The sequence below is a fragment of the Alosa sapidissima genome, chromosome 8 (genome assembly GCF_018492685.1).
Source record: "Alosa sapidissima isolate fAloSap1 chromosome 8, fAloSap1.pri, whole genome shotgun sequence".
Classification (NCBI taxonomy): Eukaryota; Metazoa; Chordata; class Actinopteri; order Clupeiformes; family Clupeidae; genus Alosa; species Alosa sapidissima.
The window spans coordinates 36744573-36764934 of NC_055964.1; the positions used below are offsets into that span (position 1 = coordinate 36744573).

The 20362-nt window shown below is 41.9% G+C and overlaps 1 protein-coding gene and 1 long non-coding RNA gene across 4 annotated transcripts in view; both read right to left on the bottom strand.

The window, feature by feature from the left end:
* LOC121715533 (C-type lectin domain family 4 member G-like) overlaps window positions 1-2416 on the bottom strand; it is a 61227-nt gene extending 58811 nt beyond the window's left edge. The window contains exon 1 of one of the 3 annotated variants that reach the window (XM_042101368.1): window positions 2190-2416. The gene's annotated coding sequence lies outside the window, so the exon portion shown is untranslated. The remainder of the gene's footprint in view (window positions 1-2189) is intronic. The other 2 variants (XM_042101367.1, XM_042101369.1) reach the window with 2 other exon arrangements.
* Window positions 2417-7449: 5033 nt separating this feature from the next.
* On the bottom strand, window positions 7450-8200 carry LOC121715538. Its single transcript, XR_006033624.1, has 3 exons — window positions 8130-8200; window positions 7930-8041; window positions 7450-7720 (listed from the first exon to the last, which is right to left on the bottom strand). It is a non-coding gene; the product is annotated as an uncharacterized LOC121715538 (long non-coding RNA).
* Window positions 8201-20362: the final 12162 nt, after the last annotated feature.

A 20362-nucleotide genomic window follows, 5' to 3' on the forward strand; every position in this document is an offset into this window, starting at 1 on the left:
ACTGCTATGCAGACGACACACAGCTCTATCTGTCCTTTCCACCTGACGACCCCCTGGTTTCAGCACGGATCTCGGATTGCCTTTCAGACATAGCTACATGGATGAAGGCACACCACCTCCAGCTGAACCTCTCAAAGACTGAACTGCTGGTCATCCCAGCTAAACCTACCATACACCACGACATCAACATCAAATTTGACTCCCTGTCTGTTTCACCGACCAGGACTGCAAGAAATCTAGGAGTTGTTCTTGACAACCAACTAAACTTCTCAGATCATGTTGCCTCAGTCGCCCGGTCATGCCGTTTTGCACTCTACAACATACGGAAAATCAGGACTTACTTGACTCAAGATGCTACCCAACTTCTGGTTCAGGCAATAGTCATCTCACGACTCGACTACTGCAATGCCCTCCTGACAGGTCTCCCAGCCTGCGCAGTGAAACCACTTCAGATGATCCAGAACGCGGCGGCGCGCCTGGTCTACAACCAACCCAAAAGGGCACATGTTACCCCGCTGCTCATCCAGCTACACTGGCTACCTATGGCGGCCCGCATCAAATTCAAGTCTCTAACGCTTGCCTACAAAGTAGTCTCCGGTTCTGCTCCCACCTACTTGAATGCCCTCATACAGACTTACACTACCTCCAGACCGCTGCGCTCCTCTGACGAACGACGTCTAGCTCTACCACCGGTACGCTCAAGCCAATCCAAACTTTTCTCATCTGTTGTTCCTCGTTGGTGGAACACACTGCCAGTTCCTACAAGGGCAGGGACATCCTTTTCCACTTTCAAAAAACTCCTGAAGACCCAGCTCTTTAGAGAACATCTACTCTCATAGCAACACTTACAACAAGTCTTACTGATCCTAGCACTCACCAGCCGTTTTAAACTGACAAGTAACTGTTAAAAACAGCACTCACCGACGCACTTATTCTTACTGTACTCTAATGTTTTTTTTTTTTAAACTGTCCTAAAATTGTGAGAATTGTTCTAAAAACTTACTGTTTACCATGTTGTTAGTCGCTTTGGTTAAAAAGCGTCAGCCAAATGTAATGTAATGTAATGTAATAAAATCCTCCATCAACTGCACTGGCTCCCTGTGCAATACCATATTCAATTTAAAGTCCAACATAATCTCGCACCTTCCTATCTTTTCAAGCCTCCTGACCAGTTACCAACCAACCCGCACCTTACGCTCCACTGATGCCCACCTACTATCCACTCCCACTGCACATCTCCGTTCCATGGGTGACAGGGCGTTTAATGCTCCACTGATGCCCCACTGCATCATGGGTGACAGGGCGTTTAACGTGTCCACCTTTTCACTCTTGCTTTTCCTTCCTACTCATGACTGCCTGTCTATCTATTGTTGTTTTATTTTGGTTGTCAATGTTTGTCTTATTGTACTTATTGTACAGGTAACATGAAATACACTTTAAATAAAATGTATTATTAATATTTTTATTATTATTGGTCAGGGACTGGACTTCAGTTTCACTACAGATTCACTGAACTCAGGCGATCTCTATTTAACTCATTATGAGACTATTAGCACCGATTGCTAATGAACTCAGGCGATCTCTATTTAACTCATAATGAGACTAGAAAATGTAATTTCGAGGAAATTACCAGTGCATTAAAATATAAACATACTGTATATTAACATAAAATGCTTTAAGCATACAATCTGGTTCTCTTAAGACTATTTCCTCTTCCCACAACTGTTTCAAAATAAATGTCCACACTACAATAATTCACTATTAAATAATTTAACTATTTAAACTACTCAACTATTTAACTGTTCAGCCATTTCAACTGTCAGTTGTTATCAACTATGACTATTTTGTGTTAATATACAGTATGTTTATATTTTCATGCACTGGTAATTTCCTCGAAATTACATTTTCTAATGTTTTTAATTTATTAACATTACTTTGTAGAAGTTTGCTTTCACTTTGACATTAAGAAGGGATGTTTGTAAATTATTGTAAAAAAGGCCAAATTAAATCGACAAAGATTCCGTTTATTTAAGAAATATGTGAAAAATTGCCAGTTTTTTAGAACTCGCCTGGGGTTAGGGTTAGCACTTACTCAGTATACTGCTTGCCATTTGTTGTTGTAATGTGTGTGTATGTAGTATGTGTGTGTGTAATTATTGAAGAATAGGTGATAGCATATCTGTAAATACCAGTTGTATTCGAAAAACCCAGAGTTTCCAGAACCCCCAGATGTTCTGACCAGTTCAGTGTTCCAGAACCCGCAGATGCTCTGACCAGTCCAGTGTTCCAGAACCCCCAGATGTTCTGACCAGTCCAGTGTTCCAGAATCTCCAGCTGTTCTGACCAGTCCTCTGGTTGTATACACTTCTTCCCGTCAGTGTGTGGACACAAACGCCCCTTGCTCCCCAATCGCTATGGATACAAATGCCCCTTGCTCCCCAATCGATAGCAGCTCAAACAGGACAGTTGATTCAGACAGTGTACCCAAGCCCACGTGATCAGTGTGGGAGGAATACCATCATATCACACAGTGACATGTCAAATCACTGAGAGATTAACTGTTAAAGAGGTAACTTCGTCTGATTCTAATATACTGTTTCATTTATTGGCACAGATACTGTAGACACATTCTATGTTGTGTGTGTGTGTGTGGGGGGTATCTGTCCTTTAGATCCATGTAGAGCATGATCAAGCAAATAAATCACCCCATCCACTGTGCATGGATTACTCACACATATATAAACACACTCACAAACACACACACACACATTCACAAACACACACACTCATAAACACATTCACAAACACACACACACACACTCTCTCACACACACACCACCATTACCAGTTCATCTAAAGTAGATGCTGAAAATACAACCTGAAGAGAACATAACTGCTGCGATACTTTGTGTGTGTTTGTGTGTGTGACAGTACTGAGAACATAAGTGGTGCGATACTTGATGTGTGTGTGTGTGTGTGTGTGACAGTGCTGAGAACATAAGTGGTGCGATACTTGATGTGTGTGTGTGTGTGTGACGGTGCTGAGAACATAACTGCTGCGATACTTTGTATGTGTGTGTGTGTGTGGGGGGGGGGGGGTTTCTATAAAGAGCATGAGCAATCAAATAAATCACCCCATCCTCAGTGCATGGATTACTCGCACACACATTCATAAACACACACATTCACATGTGTGTGTGACAGTACTGAGAACATAACAGTTGCGATACTTTATGTGTGTGTGTGACAGTGCTGAGGACATAAGTGCTGGTGCTATACTTGATGTGTGTGTGTGACAATGCTGAGAACATAACTGCTGGTGCGATACTTGATGTGTGTGTGTTTGTGTTTGTTTGTGTGTGTGTGTGTGTGTGGCAGTACTGAGAACATAACTGCTGGTGCGGCACTAGATGTGTGTGTGTGTGAGTGTGACAGTACTGAGAACATAACTGCTGGTGCGGCACTTGATGACTGAGACAGTGGTTTTCATCATGTTAAATTACAGCAAATATCAGAGTCATGGATCATTTTAGCATTGCCGGTGGATATGCAACTGATTGGGAATTCTGTTCTATTTCTATGGGGCAGCCGCAATCTATCCGACGTGTCATCTACCCGAGCCTTTTGTGGATGGGAAGTGACAACTTTAACATTTTCCCATAAAGAAAACTGACAAGACAATCGGTATGTAAATGACTGCTAAATAGCTATGGTTGTTTGAAGTGAGTTTGCACTCGCCTTCTTGTGCTGTGCAGACAGTGAGGGAATCAGCCAGCAGGAGCATTTCCTTTGCTGTTTCATGGGCATTTGCACTGCTGACAGTTGCCCTCTGCTGGTTGTTTGGAGAAAGTGCACCTTTAATACAGAGTGAAAATGTGAACCTATTGAGTAGCATGTCTGCTCTCTACTGGCCAATACAAGTACTGCAATTTACCCAGGTCTTCTGTATCAGCACCTTCAGTCACTAGAATACAATAAGACATGCATCCTACTCCTGGAAAATACCCAAACTATCACTTTTATATAAACTGTGGTGGTCAAACATGGGCAGACATTTGCAAACAGGGGCAGACATTATCGTCAGAATGCTGCAGGAATTTGACACTTTTGGCAAACTAATTTATTTTGCTGCAAGTCGACCATTTTGTTTTTATAAGGGACGTTTAGTATGACCTCATCTCTGCACATTTATCAGCTGTATTTATTTTTATCCTTAAGAACTTAAAGTGATGGTTAAAGTGATTAATTTCACTCTAGGGTCCTTTGCACCATGACCTCGAGCCAAACACCCTCCCAGAAGCTGTTTTCCCTTGAACATTGGTCGAGTAGCGCTATCAGAAGAATACAGAAACAAAACCTTGTGCAGGCGCTTATGGAACCAATAGAGTATCTCGTAAATTACCCCACTAATAATGCCCTGAATGGTATGAAACTTCTACAGTAGTACAAATATGTTCTGTACGAGGCATTGGGAAGTTTGTAAGTATACTATACTTATATATACTTATACTTACTATACTACATCAGGAGTTTTCTGCCTGATGCTTCTACTCTCTGCTGCTATCTACCGCTGCGTGGACATTACTTTCGTGATTTTCGAAATTTCCTTGAATTTCCCCTTGAGGATCAATAAAGTATCTATCTATCTATCTATCGATTTGGGAAAAGCCCGTAAAAAGTCCTAGCAGGAAGCGATGCATAAGGATATAGATCCAGGAATGCACTAATATTTTGTTTGTAGTACCAGTTTGTAACAATTATTGGTTAACACTAAGTTGTAAACTCTTAAAAACTGGATATACCAAAAAACATTTATAAATCGCTTCCTGCTAGGACGCTTCCTACGGGCGACAAGAAAGGAAGTGTGTGTGTCATGTTCATAATGAATACGGGCGACTAGAGAGGAAGTGTGTGTGGGGTTAATAATGAATACGGGCGACTAGAGAGGAAGTGTGTGTGTGAGGTTAATAATGAATGCGGGCGACTAGAGAGGAAGTGTGTGTGGGGTTAATGATGAATGCGGGCGACTAGAGAGGAAGTGTGTGTGTGGGGTTAATAATGAATACGGGCGACTAGAGAGGAAATGTGTGTGGGGTTAATGATGAATGCGGGCGACTAGAGAGGAAGTGTGTGTGTGAGGTTAATAATGAATGCGGGCAACTTGAGAGGAAGTGTGTGTGGGGTTAATGATGAATGCGGGTGACTAGAGGGGAAGTGTGTGTGTGGGGTTAATGATGAATGCGGGCGACTAGAGAGGAAGTGTGTGTGTGGGGTTAATAATGAATACGGGCGACTAGAGGGGAAGTGTGTGTGTGGGGTTAATAATGAATACGGGTGACTAGAGAGGAAGTGTGTGTGGGGTTAATAATGAATGCGGGCGACTAGAGAGGAAGTGTGTGTGTGGTTAATAATGACTAGAGGGGAAGTGTGTGTGGGGTTAATAATGTGTGTGTGGGGTTAATGATGTGTGTGTGGGGTTAATAATGTGTGTGTGGGGTTAATGATGACTAGAGGGGAAGTGTGTGTGTGGGGTTAATGATGTGTGTGTGGGGCTTGAAAGCTGCTATTGAGAGCCTCCACTCAGGGCAGCCAATTAACATTTAAGTCAACTGATGTGTGTGAAGATGACAACCAGGACCATGCAGACACACACACACACACTGAACACACACACACACGCACACTTTCTCTCTCACACACACACACACACACTTTCTCTCTCACACACACACTGCCATATGCAGACACACCCATACACCCCTCTCTCACACACACACACACACACACTTTCTCTCTCACACACCCATACTGTATTTACATCCTGACACACACACACACACAGCCCTTTGTCCTCCCTCACTGTGCAGCCATAGAGCAGGACTGACTTGTGCTCGCTCACTGTGCAGCCATAGAGCAGGACTGACTTGTGCTCGCTCACTGATTGTGTCGAGCGTGTCCAAGTTAAAACCAGTAACCATAACCAGTAGGCCACGGCTGCCCCAAAGCGACAACTCAGACACTACTAAAGGAGCAGAACACACTTGATGAGCACTACACACACACACACAAAGATTACACACATTATACACACTACACACACACACTACTGAAGGAGCAGCCCTCACACGATGAGCACTTCTCTCCCAATCCACTCTACTCCCCATGTCAACCTCAGCCACTGCCCAGCTCAACTCTGTCTAATTCCACGACTCCATTAAACTCAGCCACTGCCCAGCTCAAGTACGTCTAATTCCACAACTTGCCTTGCAGCTGCACACTCAGTCACATCAGATTGCTCTTGAGAACATAGCGGTTCTCTCTCAGCAGGGGTGAACAATGTGTGTGTGTGTGTGTGTGTGTGTGTCTTAAAGTATGTGTGCCACAAGGGGACAGATGGTGTTGTGTCTCTATGTGTGTGTGTGTGCGTGCGTGCTTGGCTGCACACCTGACTGAGACTCGTTGGAGCCTGAGGAAGGGAACACCTGGCCTGTCATCTCAGCTCTTTCTCATTTCATGTAGCCCAAGGCATTATTCAGCTCACCGATCTGTTGTCTAAGGATATTTAAATTAAGTATGATATTGGCACCAATCCAAAACCGCATATCGACGTCTGTGTAGGCCACTATCCTACACCTTGGCGACATTGTGTGTGTGTTTTTGTAACATGTAGGCCTAGTGTGGCGATGTTGTGATGTTTTTAAAAGTAGGCCTAGCTTACGCTATGCTATGCTATAATATTACGAGGTGTTTGCTTGGTGCAAAATCCAAAACAATGAAGGAGTTGAGTACATGAACATACAACATTTTGATTACATGTGGAATAGAGTCGTTGTCTTGCTGTCACTGCAAACCTTCAGTCTTCTGTAGGCTACAACCCCCCCTTTGCGATTTATTGCTATATTGATACTAGGCCTAGGCCTATCTAATTTACCTTGTTTTAATCTGAGGTCGCAGTAGAGCAGCTGTGTTGTCAAAGAGTCAATTTCAATTCAATTTATTGTGCTTATAGTCGAACTACGTGGGTTCTAAATCTCGCTGGTTTTGTCTTTTCGCATTAGTAGGACTATATCTAACCTAAATGAGGAAAATAATGCCGCCAGCTTTGTTTAAAGAAGATAATAAGGAACATAGTCCAGCTGGCAGAAATATCTACATGAATCTGAATCGAACAAGATAGTCTACAAAACTGACCAAGGAAATGACTTGAAAGAATGCATTGTGTGAACATGATTGAAGTCACGACATGAGACATATTAGTGAATAAAAGTAGTATTAAATAATGTCATTAATGTCACAAAGACAAACATCACTCTTCCACACCGGTACGGTGTTCATTTTAGGACATCCTCAGACTCAGAAAAACATCTGTCATCTTCAGACACACCTAGCATTTACTCTGAGTTCGAGGGCGTCTCTACAGATAGTGAGGAATTTTTCCATGTCCTGGAAAGTCTCAAATGTGAATGTGAATGGCTCCTTTGCATCCCACTTAGTTGTGTCCTGCGACACCCTCCAAGCATTCATTTGGTCTTCGTGATCCATCGACATGTAGGATGGTTCATGCACCCACCCAGTGAACGTGAACAGCCCAGGGCTGCTCCTCAGCACATATGCTGCTGAGTGCATGTCCCTCAGTATGAAGGGAAGGTCTCAGCACATATGCAGCTGAATGCATGTCCCTCAGTATCAAGGGAAGGTCCTCCACTTCTACCTGCTCCTCCTTTGATAGAGTAAAATACCTTGAGTTAAGACTACATGTTTATCTTTACAGTAGTCGTACCCACATTTTAAAAATAGTTAATCATTTTAAACTTTTTTGGTTTCATTTGTGAGTTACTTTGGACAACAGCATCTGCTAAATCATATAATTTCATGCACAAAGAACATATAGGATGAAAACAAATGGTTGTCTGGTTAGTTTGGCCATACCTTAACTTTGTGGGACCGAAGAATCCTATATATAGGTTGTAGGGTGCCTGCCATAAGCTGTTTTGCCTCCTCGGTCCAAAAGGCAAAGCGCTGTCCAAAGTCCTGCCCATGCCTTTTCAAAAGTCAGAGTACGGTACTTTTAATATAGCATAATTGTAAAACAGACCAATGTTTTACTGCTTGAAATGTGTCAGTCCTACCTAGTGATCGAAAATTTCTCCAGAATCTGCAGACACCACCACTTGCGAATGGATGGTATGTCCGTCTGTAATACACATATAATATTGGAGATTTGCGCTGTTTATTTTTTAACATTCTTGCTTACATATACTATGAATTACAACTTACATCCACAAAGTCAAATTGGGCATCAGTGCAGATGCTGAGGGCGTACTGTTAAAGAGAGAGAAAGATAATGATTTCAGAGATGTAGGACAAACAGGAGAAATTGTATGGAAATTGTACAAGTTTACCATAATCATGAAGATCCCACAACTCTGTCCATCCGATTGAACTGGAAATGGCTGTAAAGTAATTCTCAGTTACTCAGATATGGTGTTGACAACCATTGCAGTATACTGTGTCCACTGTGCAAAAAAAGCCAAGATATTACATAGTAAGTACAGTTACATCAAAGTCTTTTCCGGTCTGCTCCACCCATGGTCCAGCAGCCACTGCTCCTGCAAGTTGTCTGAAAAGAAAAATTATGCAAGCTGTTAAACATAAACACTGAATCCATAGAACAAGCCTTTTTGTTAAAGATTGAAGCCATAGAACAAGGCTTTAACTCAAACCTGAAGTATATGAGCAGTGCACATCGCTCTCTAACCATGAAGCCGAAAGACCCGAAGAATCCACCCCGGTCCATTATCGTCCGATTTCTGGACTACAGGGTTAAGGAGATGGTAATTCAAGAAGCGTGGAAACGTCGTGGAGGAGTGACATATAACGACCAGAAAATTTTCTTCGACCAAGATTACACTGCTGACATTCAGAAGAAACGCAAACAAGTTAGGGACATAATAAAGCAATTGAAAGAGAAGAGCATTAAAGCGCAATCACCATTCCCAGCAAAGCTAAAGATCCATCTAGATTCCGGCGTGAAGACCTTCGCAACCCTCGGAGACGCAGCTGAAACTCTCAAGGACCTGGGTATCCACGTTGAACGTGATGAACGGGAAACTCTTTTCACCGAACTTTTACAGAACAACTGGATGGATAGAGCACACAGGCATAACATGATGACCAACGCAGATCTCAAAAGCCTACTTCACAAAGACTAACGCCTGCTGTAAACATATCCAGTGTAGTAAGTAGGTCTTGGTTAAGTTATGTAAGATGGACACGTTTTGGCTAGTGTATTCATAGAAAGCTACGGTAAAATATGTAAATATAGACTCTCCTCACCGGAGGAGCTTTTGAGTTTTTTTGTTCTGTTTTATCTGGCCTGCAACCTACAGGCCATAGCAAAGGCGATTGATCTGCGTAGTCTATAGCCTTTCGCACATAGTGCACACCCCCGGAGAGACCGGTCACAACTCTCCGTCCTCGTTGAGACTGATGCTTTTTAAATCAGTCGGGCTTTTGGAAGTCAGTTCTTTCTTCCTGTTGATTGTGTGTTCTTGTTTCTTGCATTGTTTGATTTTACATGTAAACGGTATACCTGTGCAGTCATATATAGGTGCATTTTATATTGAAGAAAGGATGTTTATTTTAAAAGGTATGAAGGGGTACAGTTGTCTATGAATAATTTAAATATAGTCAGTTATAATGTCCATGGTTTAAATCACCCTATAAAACGGAAAAAAATATTCAATCAGTTGAAAAAAACACATTGCTCAATTGCTCTGCTACAAGAGACTCATTTAAGTGAAAATGAACATATGAAACTAAGAAGAGAATGGGTTAGTCTAGTATATAGTGCTTCACATGGAAAGAAAAGAGGGGTGGCCATCTTAATAAACAGAGCTTTGGCTTTCAGTACTGAAAAGGTGGTACAGGACAAATTAGGAAGATTTGTAATGGTGGTGGGAAGTGTGGGGGAACTTGAATTTTCAATTCTAAATGTATATGCTCCAAATGAGCATGACCCAAATTTTTTCAAAGAGCTGGCAAATATCATAACAGATAATTCCAGAGGAATGTTGATAGTAGGAGGAGACTTTAATGCAGTACAAGATGGAAAGATGGATAGGACGCCAATGGAAAAGGGGCCTCCAAGTCCTAAAACACATATGTTAAATAATTTCATGTCTGAATTGGGCCTTGTAGACCCATGGAGAGTTAAAAACCCCAAGGGGAAAGACTTCAGTTTTTTCTCCAATGTGCATAACAGTTATTCTAGAATTGACTTTTTCTATATTCCCCCACAATATATGTATAAGGTAATTGACTGTCATATTGAGCCTATAACCATAAGTGACCATGCTCCAGTCATGTTGAAACTACACTTAGGAACGCACTCTTTCTTCAAGTACTGGAGAATGAATGTATCAATACTGAATAACACTGAAATTGTTGAGGAGTTGAGGCAACATTTAAAAGAATATCTTGAGACAAATGATAATGGGGAAGTCAACCCTACAATACTATGGGAGGGAGCAAAAGTAGTTATGAGAGGGAAGATTATACAGGTTTCATCCAAACTGAAGAGAATGCGAGTGGAACAACAGCTGGAGCTAGAAAATAAAATAAAGGTGTTAGAGAGGCAACACAAGGGGGCAGGTTCAAGCAACGTTATTACTGAACTTACAGAAGCAAGAAAAGCCTTAGATAAACTGTTATCACTGAAGGCAGAAGGAGCTCTAAGATTTACTAAACAGAGGTACTATGAGAATGGAAACAGAGCTAGCCGTCTTTTAGCTTTTCAACTTCGCAAAGCCCAGGCTAACCGAACTGTTGCCAAAGTAGTTCATCCAACAAATGGTAAAACAGTTTCACACCCCAAAGAAGTGGTAGAGGCATTTGCAACTTTCTATCATAATTTATATATGGAACCTAAGTCACAAACGACAACTGATAACACCAACATCTTCCTTAAAAATCTAGAGCTCCCCACATTATCAGAGGATGCGTCATTACAAATGATATCACCCATAACAGATGAAGAAATAAGAAATGCAATAAAGAGATTAAAAAATAATAAATCCCCAGGAGTTGACGGTCTCCCTGGAGAATTTTATAAGTACTTTATTAATGACCTGACACCAGTGTTAACTGAGGTGTTTAGATATGCTCTCTCTGAGGGTAATCCTCCTGAGACCTGGTCACAGGCCATCATATCTGTGATACACAAGGAAGGAAAAGATCCAACGCTATGTGAAGGATATAGACCTATTAGCCTTTTATGTAATGATCAGAAATTGTTGACAAGCATCTAAGCGCAAAGAGTTCAAAGACATATTGGATCACTTATTAAGTCAGACCAAACAGGGTTTATTCCATGCAGACAGGGTGCTAATAACATAAGAAGAACTTTAAACATAATTACCTGTGCAAAGAAAAATAAACAGACGTCGATGCTTATAAGCTTTGATGCACAGAAGGCATTCGATACTGTGAATTGGGAGTTTTTGTTTAAGACATTGTCTGGGATGGGCTTTCATTCAAAATTTATAAGATGGGTAACAACTGTTTATAAACAGCCAAAAGCAAGAGTCAGAGTGAATGGATGCTGCTCGGAGTTCTTTGGCCTGCAGCGAGGAGTGAGACAGGGAGATTGTCTTAGCCCCCTGCTTTTTGCCATAAACATTGAGCCCTTGGCGGCATCTATTAGACAGAATGAGAAAATAAAGGGGATAATGGATATGGGAAATACAGAACATAAAATATCACTATATGCTGACGACATTTTAACTTATACGAGTGATCCTATTGTTTCTGTACCTGCTCTAATGAACACTCTTAAAGAGTATGGTGAACTCTCTGGATATCAGATTAACGAATCCAAGTCAGAAGCTATGATGTTAAAGGGGCAGTGGCCTACACAATTAACAGGAAGTCTTCATTTTCGCTGGTCACAAAGATTCAGATACTTGGGAATAATTCTAACTACAGATCTATCAAAACTGTTCACAGCCAATTATGGGAAGTTGATGAACTGTATTAAAGCAGATCTTATAAGATGGGAACTATTGCCACTCTCTTTGATGGGAAGAGTGGAGACTATTCGAATGAACATCCTCCCCAGAATGCTTTTTCTTTTCCAATCTTTGCCTGTTCCTGTCCCCTCAGCTACTTTCACCACTATAGGAAAATGGTTTTCTAAATTCATATGGCAAAGCAAACCCCCTAGACTTAAACTCAGAAGATTACTATGTACAAAGATCAATGGAGGCCTGAATTTACCTAATTTGAAACAATATTACTGGGCAGCCCAATTACGATCCATGGTTTCCTGGTTAACTCAAGACAAAGATACTGTTTGGGTAGGGATGGAACAGTCTGAATGTCTAGATGTTCCATTGAACTCTCTCCCATTCCTCAACTTAGATACGGCTAGGATGAAAAAGCTTACAAACATATGGGTTAAAAATACTTTGAAAGTGTGGTCTACTGTAAGAAAAAAAATACAATCACCTACGACCATATCCAGAGCCATAAGCATAGCTAAAAATATAGAGTTCATTCCAGCAAGACTAGATAAGGGTTTTGAAAGATGGAAAGACAAGGGTTTAGAAGTCTTGGACCAGTTATTTGAGGGAACGGTGTTAAAATCATTTGAACAAATTAAAGAAAAGTACGATTTGGCAAACAAAGATTTTTTCAGGTTCTTACAGATAAGAGACTATTTAAAGAAACATAAAGAATGGGAAAAGATTTGTTCCCTACCATCTAAAATAGAGCATCTTTTCATTTCAATTATACAGGGAACAGTGACAAAAAAATGTATATCATATTTATATAAGGCACTACAAGAAGACCTTGGAGAGAACAATTTGGATATTAAAGATAAATGGGAATTGGAGATGAATACAGTAATATCTGACAAACAGTGGGAAACTTCATTTGAACAAGGGCATAAGGTAACAAATAGCCTCAGTTGGAGGGAATATGGTTGGAAGCTAAGAATGAGATATTTTAGAACACCACTTGTTTCTTCAAAGTGGAGTAATGTTTCACCTGTGTGTTGGAGGGGCTGTGGCTCACTGGGGGACCATACACATATATTTTGGGATTGTCCAAAAGTATTAGAATACTGGAAAAATATTCAAAGAGAAATAAAGCAGTGCTTATTTATAGACCTGCCGATGGAACCAATACATTTTTTATTGGGCATAGTACCTGAGGACTTCCTGGAGGATAGCCATACAAAATTGTTAAGGACACTTCTGCTAATTGCAAACAAAGTCATAACGGCCTCCTGGTTGAAGCCACAGCCCCCCACAATAGTCCAATGGAGGGATAGAGTCCAAGAGGTGTATCACATGGAACATATCACTGCAGTTTTACAGCTAAAGTCAGAAGCATTCCTCAATAACTGGACCTCTATTGTTTTGCATCTCCACTTAATGTGACTTTTTTTTTTTTTTTTTTTTTTCCCTCTCTTTACTGTGCTTGTTTTAGTCTTTGTTTTTGTGTCTTCTCTGTTGGAGCCTGAAGGCAGATCTAGGAATAGCAATGTATTAACTTGAATGATGTCAATCAGTCTTTAAGTATTTGATCCTTGAGGGCTATGCCCTTAAACCATGGACTTACCTATCTGAACCCGCTAAAACTGACATGTGTTATTCAACTTTGTCATATAAGAATTTGTTTTGATGCACTGTATGACTGATATGAAAACAAAATAAAAAGAAGTTCAAAAAAAAAAAAAGAAAAGGCTACTGGACCAGTCCACAGGGCACGCAGTGGTCCGCTGCATTCGGCTGCATACTCCACCACTGGTAGACCTGTATGAGGCTACTGGACGTAAGAAAAGGCTACTGGACCAGTCCACAGGGCACGCAGGGCTCCGCTGCATTCGGCTGCATACTCCACCACTGGTAGACCTGTATGAGGCTACTGGACGTAAGAAAAGGCTACTGGAACAGTCCACAGGGCACGCAGTGGTCCGCTGCATTCGGCTGCATACTCCACCACTGGTAGACCTGTATGAGGCTACTGGACGTAAGAAAAGGCTACTGGACCAGTCCACAGGGCACGCAGTGCTCCGCTGCATTCGGCTGCACTCCACGCCGGTGTTATTATTGCCGTTTTTGATCCCATGTTTTCCTACAAGAGTAAGGGGTCATACATCCTTAAACTACAACTTTACATTAGTGTTCATTTTGTCACCTATTTTTAATTTAGTCTTGTGACGAAATGTCCTTTTTAGTCTTTGTCATATTTAGTCATTCAAATATCATTTTTGTTAGTCAAGTTTTAGTCAACTAAAAGTCTCATAATTTTAGTCTAGTTTTAGTCAAAAGAAAACTAAAGCTATCTTAGTCTTAGTCAGTTTTAGTCAAAACATTTCAGTCTTTTTTTATAACAAATTATCTCAGTCAGTCAGTATGTTTACATGCACAGGTAAGTCGAGCTACAGTTATAGCTCGGCTAGGATTTGACCATAGACAGTAAAAGATTTGACTGGATCACTGTCATGATCTTCGTAGACCAGTGTTTCACAAAGTGTGGTCCGCAAGCTATCCCAAGTGGTCAAATATAATATAGATGAGTTGTTTGCAATATTGAACCAACTTGTATGTAAATTCAAACAGTTCTACAACACTGTCTATATCAGATATGCCAGTTTAAATCATATGAATCCTCTGACACAATTAAGCAAAGTGCAAAGACAATAAGCAAGGTGGTTCAGTGAGGCTAATATACTGCTAGGTCTATTTTTAATTGTTTTTTAGCTAGGTAGTCCGTGCGTTTCTTTTTTATTGATTAGTTAAGTGGTCCTTCACATAGACATAATATACATAGACGCCGCATCGACCGCTACTCCTCACTAACGCTGACGAGATTTGGAGCCGCCATCTTGGACCGGTCATCCACTCCACTCAGTGTAATCTGTTTGGCCGGTGAGATGAGCTGTCAGCGCACTTAATTAATCATATCTCACTGAATACCGAACAGATTCTCACGCGTTTTTTTTGCTGCAAAGGTCATACATGTAGCTATGATATAGGACACATGATTTAGCGTATTTTAATATTCATAGTGGGTTTAACAGTAATATAATATTCTGATATATGATATAAAGTGACCTGACGTCCGATATCAAATCTGGGAACATAATCCATGTTTGACAGCATAGACAAAACTAGTTTGATACAAGTTTAATGAGTTAAATATAGTTCACAGTTGACAGAAAAGTTCCATCAACAGCATTATTCACAGTCCACAGAAAGGTTCCATAAACATTTAAGTGAGATCAGTGCCATTCAGACATCTGAGGGGTATTCCAAGTAGGCCTATGTGGTTTAGTGACAAACTTGGGTAAATTGACTCAGAATAAGTTGTAAACCTCCCAGTAGAAAAGCTGTATGATACAGGAAACATGGTTGTGTGTTATAATATTCATAGTGGGCTTAACAGTAATAGAATATTCTGATATATATGATATATTATAAAGTGATGACATCCAATATAAAAACTGGGAACATAACTAATCCACGTTTGACAGCATAGACAAAAACTGGTTTGATACAAGTTTTAATGAGTTAAATTTACAGAAAAAAATCCATTAACATTTTCAGTTCAGTGCCATTAAAAATAAAGTGATGAACAGACATTGGTGTGGCATAAAGGAAATGGAGTAACTGGGTTCAATATCAACAGCATTTGTTAGACAAGTTCCATAAATATTGTAAAGTGCAAGTTTGTAGGTTTGTTTCTGATCCTTAAAAAACAGACATTGGTTTGGCATAGTAAGTGTAACAGTTCATCAATTCAAGACAAAAAGGTGACTTGTCACTTGTACAGTGTCAATGGGTTCATCAACAGCATCTGTTATTTACAGTTCACAGAAAGGTTCCAGCCCCAATGAAGAGATTAAATAAAAAGGAATTAAGAAACATTTTAGAAACTGCTAAGATCAACCCGTTCATTGCAATCAGTAAAGAATCAGGGAGTGTCTTCACAGGCTCAGTGAGACAGAGTTACCGTCATGCAGTTGGTTCTATGATTTCGACAACTGGTGCATGTCATTTTTTATGTTCCCACCTTGCTAAAATTGCTTGGGTACACTTTGGCTGAGAACAAAAGTGCTTCAGACAGCAGGTGGGCAAATAAGATGGCATAGTAAACTGGGTAAACTCCATAAAAGAGGACTGAGTCAACCAGACGATGGGAAAATGGGACACAGAGTGGCGAATGCAGGTGATGAAGGTGGAGCTCATAAATCAAACATTCAGTCACAGTGTAGCAGATGCCCTGCAGTACTGCAATGAAGAGCTGCACCTTCCTCAGTTCCAGGGGTGTGAGGAGACCGTTCAGTTCATTCACAGTCTTCTTGAACAAGGCAGTTGTTCTGGAGAGATACAAAATAATAAATAAATGAATGAAAAGGAATTTGAGAGGCATCTTATTCTTGTTAGGGTAAATGACATGTGAATAATACAGTGTTGGGCAAGCTACTTCGAAATTTTAGTGAGCTAAACTATCAGTTACTCTGCCATGAATAAAACACTACACAAAACTACCACCCAGTCAAATGTATTAGTAGCCTAACACAGACACAGCAGTAGGCTAGTTCACTACATAGGAAGCTACTTTAAATTGTGCTAATTTCACATGACAAGAAAAGTGTAGCTTGTCTGGCTAAGCTACTTGATAAATAAAGAAGTTGAGCTATTGAAAAGTTACTTTATTCAGGAAATAGTGAGGCTACCACCAACACACTTAGGCTACAAGTAGCAGCTAGCGATTGCCCAATAGGCTAGTCTGTGCCACTTGTGTAAAATTCGCCGGCCAAATCTAGTATGATTTATTTCTACAATAGCCTTCTTGTGTCAGTTGTAATCTAAGTCAGTGTTATGGAATATGACTTATCAAGTCTCAGTTCATAGCCGGGTGAACACCGAGTAAACATAGCCTAGCTAGATGGCTACGATTTTCATACAGTAATATCAAAGATTGCTCCTTCTCAGCTCTCTGGTAATATTCTATTCACAAAATACAACCAATAGTACGGTTATGTTAAATCTTACTTGTGAAAAGTAAATCCATCGAGTATGGTCCGCCGATTTGAGAAGGAACATGCTGCACAGTGCTGTCATCTTGTGTCTTCTGCTGCAACGCAACGAGGAGTATGACCGGTCCAAGATGGCGGCCGCATTTCTTGTTTCCAGCAGCCAATGCGGCGTCTATGTATATTATGTCTATGAACCTCATGGCTACTTACTGAACCAGCATGCTGTTTGTTTACAATTGGAATGGAGATGGACAAAGCACAGTGGATTGCAGATGACCTGAATCTGATGATGAAGGCGACTTCATTACATTGGAGAACATCCCTAATCTAGAGCTGACCTTAGCCGAAGATAATTACAACGAGGAAGAATCTCTCGGTCTGGCAGCAGAGGAGCTAGATCGTAAGATATCAGATGCTATTTCCACAGTTACATTTGACGAGGATAAAGTTTGTGTGTTAGAAACTTTATCCATTGCTACTAGCTAACGTAGGCCTACTGTCGTTAGCTATTGGCACCATATGTTACTAGCCAAAACCCAGTACAGATAGTTTCGGTGGGCAATTAATTTGAATAATGCGAGAATGTCTTGTTTTGACTGATGGCAGGGTGCCTTGCATCGTGTGTGCATTCAAATTAACAGGGTTTGCAAACGTGATCTCATGTTTGTATAGTTCGCTTTTTAGACTATTTTATCCGTTGCTAAACCTGCTAAATCCATTGGCAACCTGGTGCCTTGCACTGGGTGTTTATTCAAAATAACATGGTTTGCAAACGTGATCTCATGTTTGAGAATCAAGTCCAGTTGGAGTGCTACCAACTTCCTGACGAAGGCTTCATGCCGAAACGCGTCGAAGTGTTTTAATTATGTTGTGCCCATTAAAATAAAGGCATTTTAACTACAAAGAAGATGAGTGCCTTGGTATTCTACAACTTTTCTAAAGTGATCTCATGTTTGTTTTAGATTACTTTATCCATTGCTACTAGCTGGTTCTCTAACCCATTACAGATAGTTTCAATGGGTCATTAGCACTGCAGGCTGACAGATCAGTGACCGTGACAGGGGGGAGGGTTGATCTTAATGTCATGTAAATGAGGACCATTGTGTTCCCCTCCCATGGATTGAGGGAGAAAGTAGTCAAATTGAAAAGCCTGATTTCTCAGCTTGTAGCTTTGAGATGTATATACTTTAAAATGGCTACAACTTATTCAAATATTATCAGATCTCCATGAGTGAGACATTGGATAGCTTTGAAACTACACTTTCAGAATCTGTGAATAACTCAAAATGTCTCTGGGGAGACACGTGCCTGGTTTTGCCATGCCTGGTCACATATATAAACTCACGCTATTGTATTATCATATATCTTTGGTAATGGCTCAACTGTCTCTGATTGTTCTACTGACTTGGAAACTGCGTCATGGAAGCATCAATTCAAGTCACATCAAAAATAGTAGTGGTGGAACTCCCAAGTGCCACCTTGTGGTTGTTTGTGTCAACTGCAGTTTGTGGGGGGCAGCCGTGACCCACTGGTTAGCACTCTGGACTTGTAACCGGAGGGTTGCCGGTTCGAGCCCCGACCAGTGGGCCGCGGCTGAAGTGCCCTTGAGCAAGGCACCTAACCCCTCACTGCTCCCCGAGCGCCGCCGTTAAAGCAGGCAGCTCACTGCGCCGGGATTAGTGTGTGCTTCACCTCACTGTGTGTTCACTGTGTGCTGTTTGTGTTTCACTAATTCACCAATTGGGTTAAATGCAGAGACCAAATTTCCCTCACAGGATCAAAAACGTATATATACTTATACTTATACTGCCATTTCTGCCGAGAATATGGTGCGCGATTCATGCAGGAAACCGTCCAAACTTAACTGATACCCACTGTATTTGTATGTTTATAGGAAAGCAGTGAAAGACCTGATACCCACTGATACCCACTGGGCCCACTGGGCCCCACTGATACCCACTGATACCCACTGGGCCCACTGTACCCACTGATACCCACTGGTACCCACTGATACCCACTGTACCCATTGATACCCACTGATACCCACTGGGCCCACTGTACCCACTCACTGATACCCACTGGGCCCACTGATACCCACTGATACCCACTCACTGATACCCACTGATACCCACTCACTGATACCCACTGATACCCACTCACTGATACCCACTGATACCCACTGTACCCACTCACTGATACCCACTGATACCCACTCACTGATACCCACTGATACCCACTCACTGATACCCACTGTACCCACTGATACCCACTGATACCCACTCACTGATACCCACTGATACCCACTGTACCCACTCACTGATACCCACTGATACCCACTCACTGATACCCACTGATACCCACTCACTGATACCCACTGTACCCACTGATACCCACTGATACCCACTCACTGATACCCACTGGGCCCACTGATACCCACTGGTACCCACTGATACCCACTGGTACCCACTGATACCCACTGATACCCACTGATACCCACTGTACCCACTGATGCCCACTGATACCCACTGGGCCCACTGTACCCACTCACTGATACCCACTGATACCCACTGATACCCACTGTACCCACTGATACCCACTCACTGATACCCACTGTACCCACTGATACCCACTCACTGATACCCACTGATACCCACTCACTGATACCCACTGGGCCCACTGTACCCACTCACTGATACCCACTGTACCCACTGATACCCACTGTACCCACTGATACCCACTCACTGATACCCACTGATACCCACTCACTGATACCCACTCACTGATACCCACTGATACCCACTGATACCCACTGTACCCACTGATACCCACTCACTGTACCCACTGTACCCACTGATACCCACTCACTGTACCCACTGTACCCACTGTACCCACTGGGCCTGGAAGGAAATAAGGCAGCTAAGAAGTGGGAGAATTTGAAGGTTCAAAGTCTCTGGATAGAGATCTGTTTCTTCATCACCGACATCTTTACATGATTCAATTTTGCTCCCTCTCTCCAACCCCCCCACTACACCACCCCCCCACTACACCAACCCCTGCTCGTCCCACCCCCCCACTACACCAACCCCCGCTCCTCCTGCTCGTCCCACCCCCCCACTACACCAACCCCCGCTCGTCCCACCCCCCCACTACACCAACCCCTGCTCGCCCCACCCCCCCACTACACCAACCCCTGCTCATCCCACCCCACTACACCAACCCCTGCTCCTCCTGCTCGTCCCACCCCCCCACTACACCAACCCCTGCTCATCCCACCCCACTACACCAACCCCTGCTCCTCCTGCTCGTCCC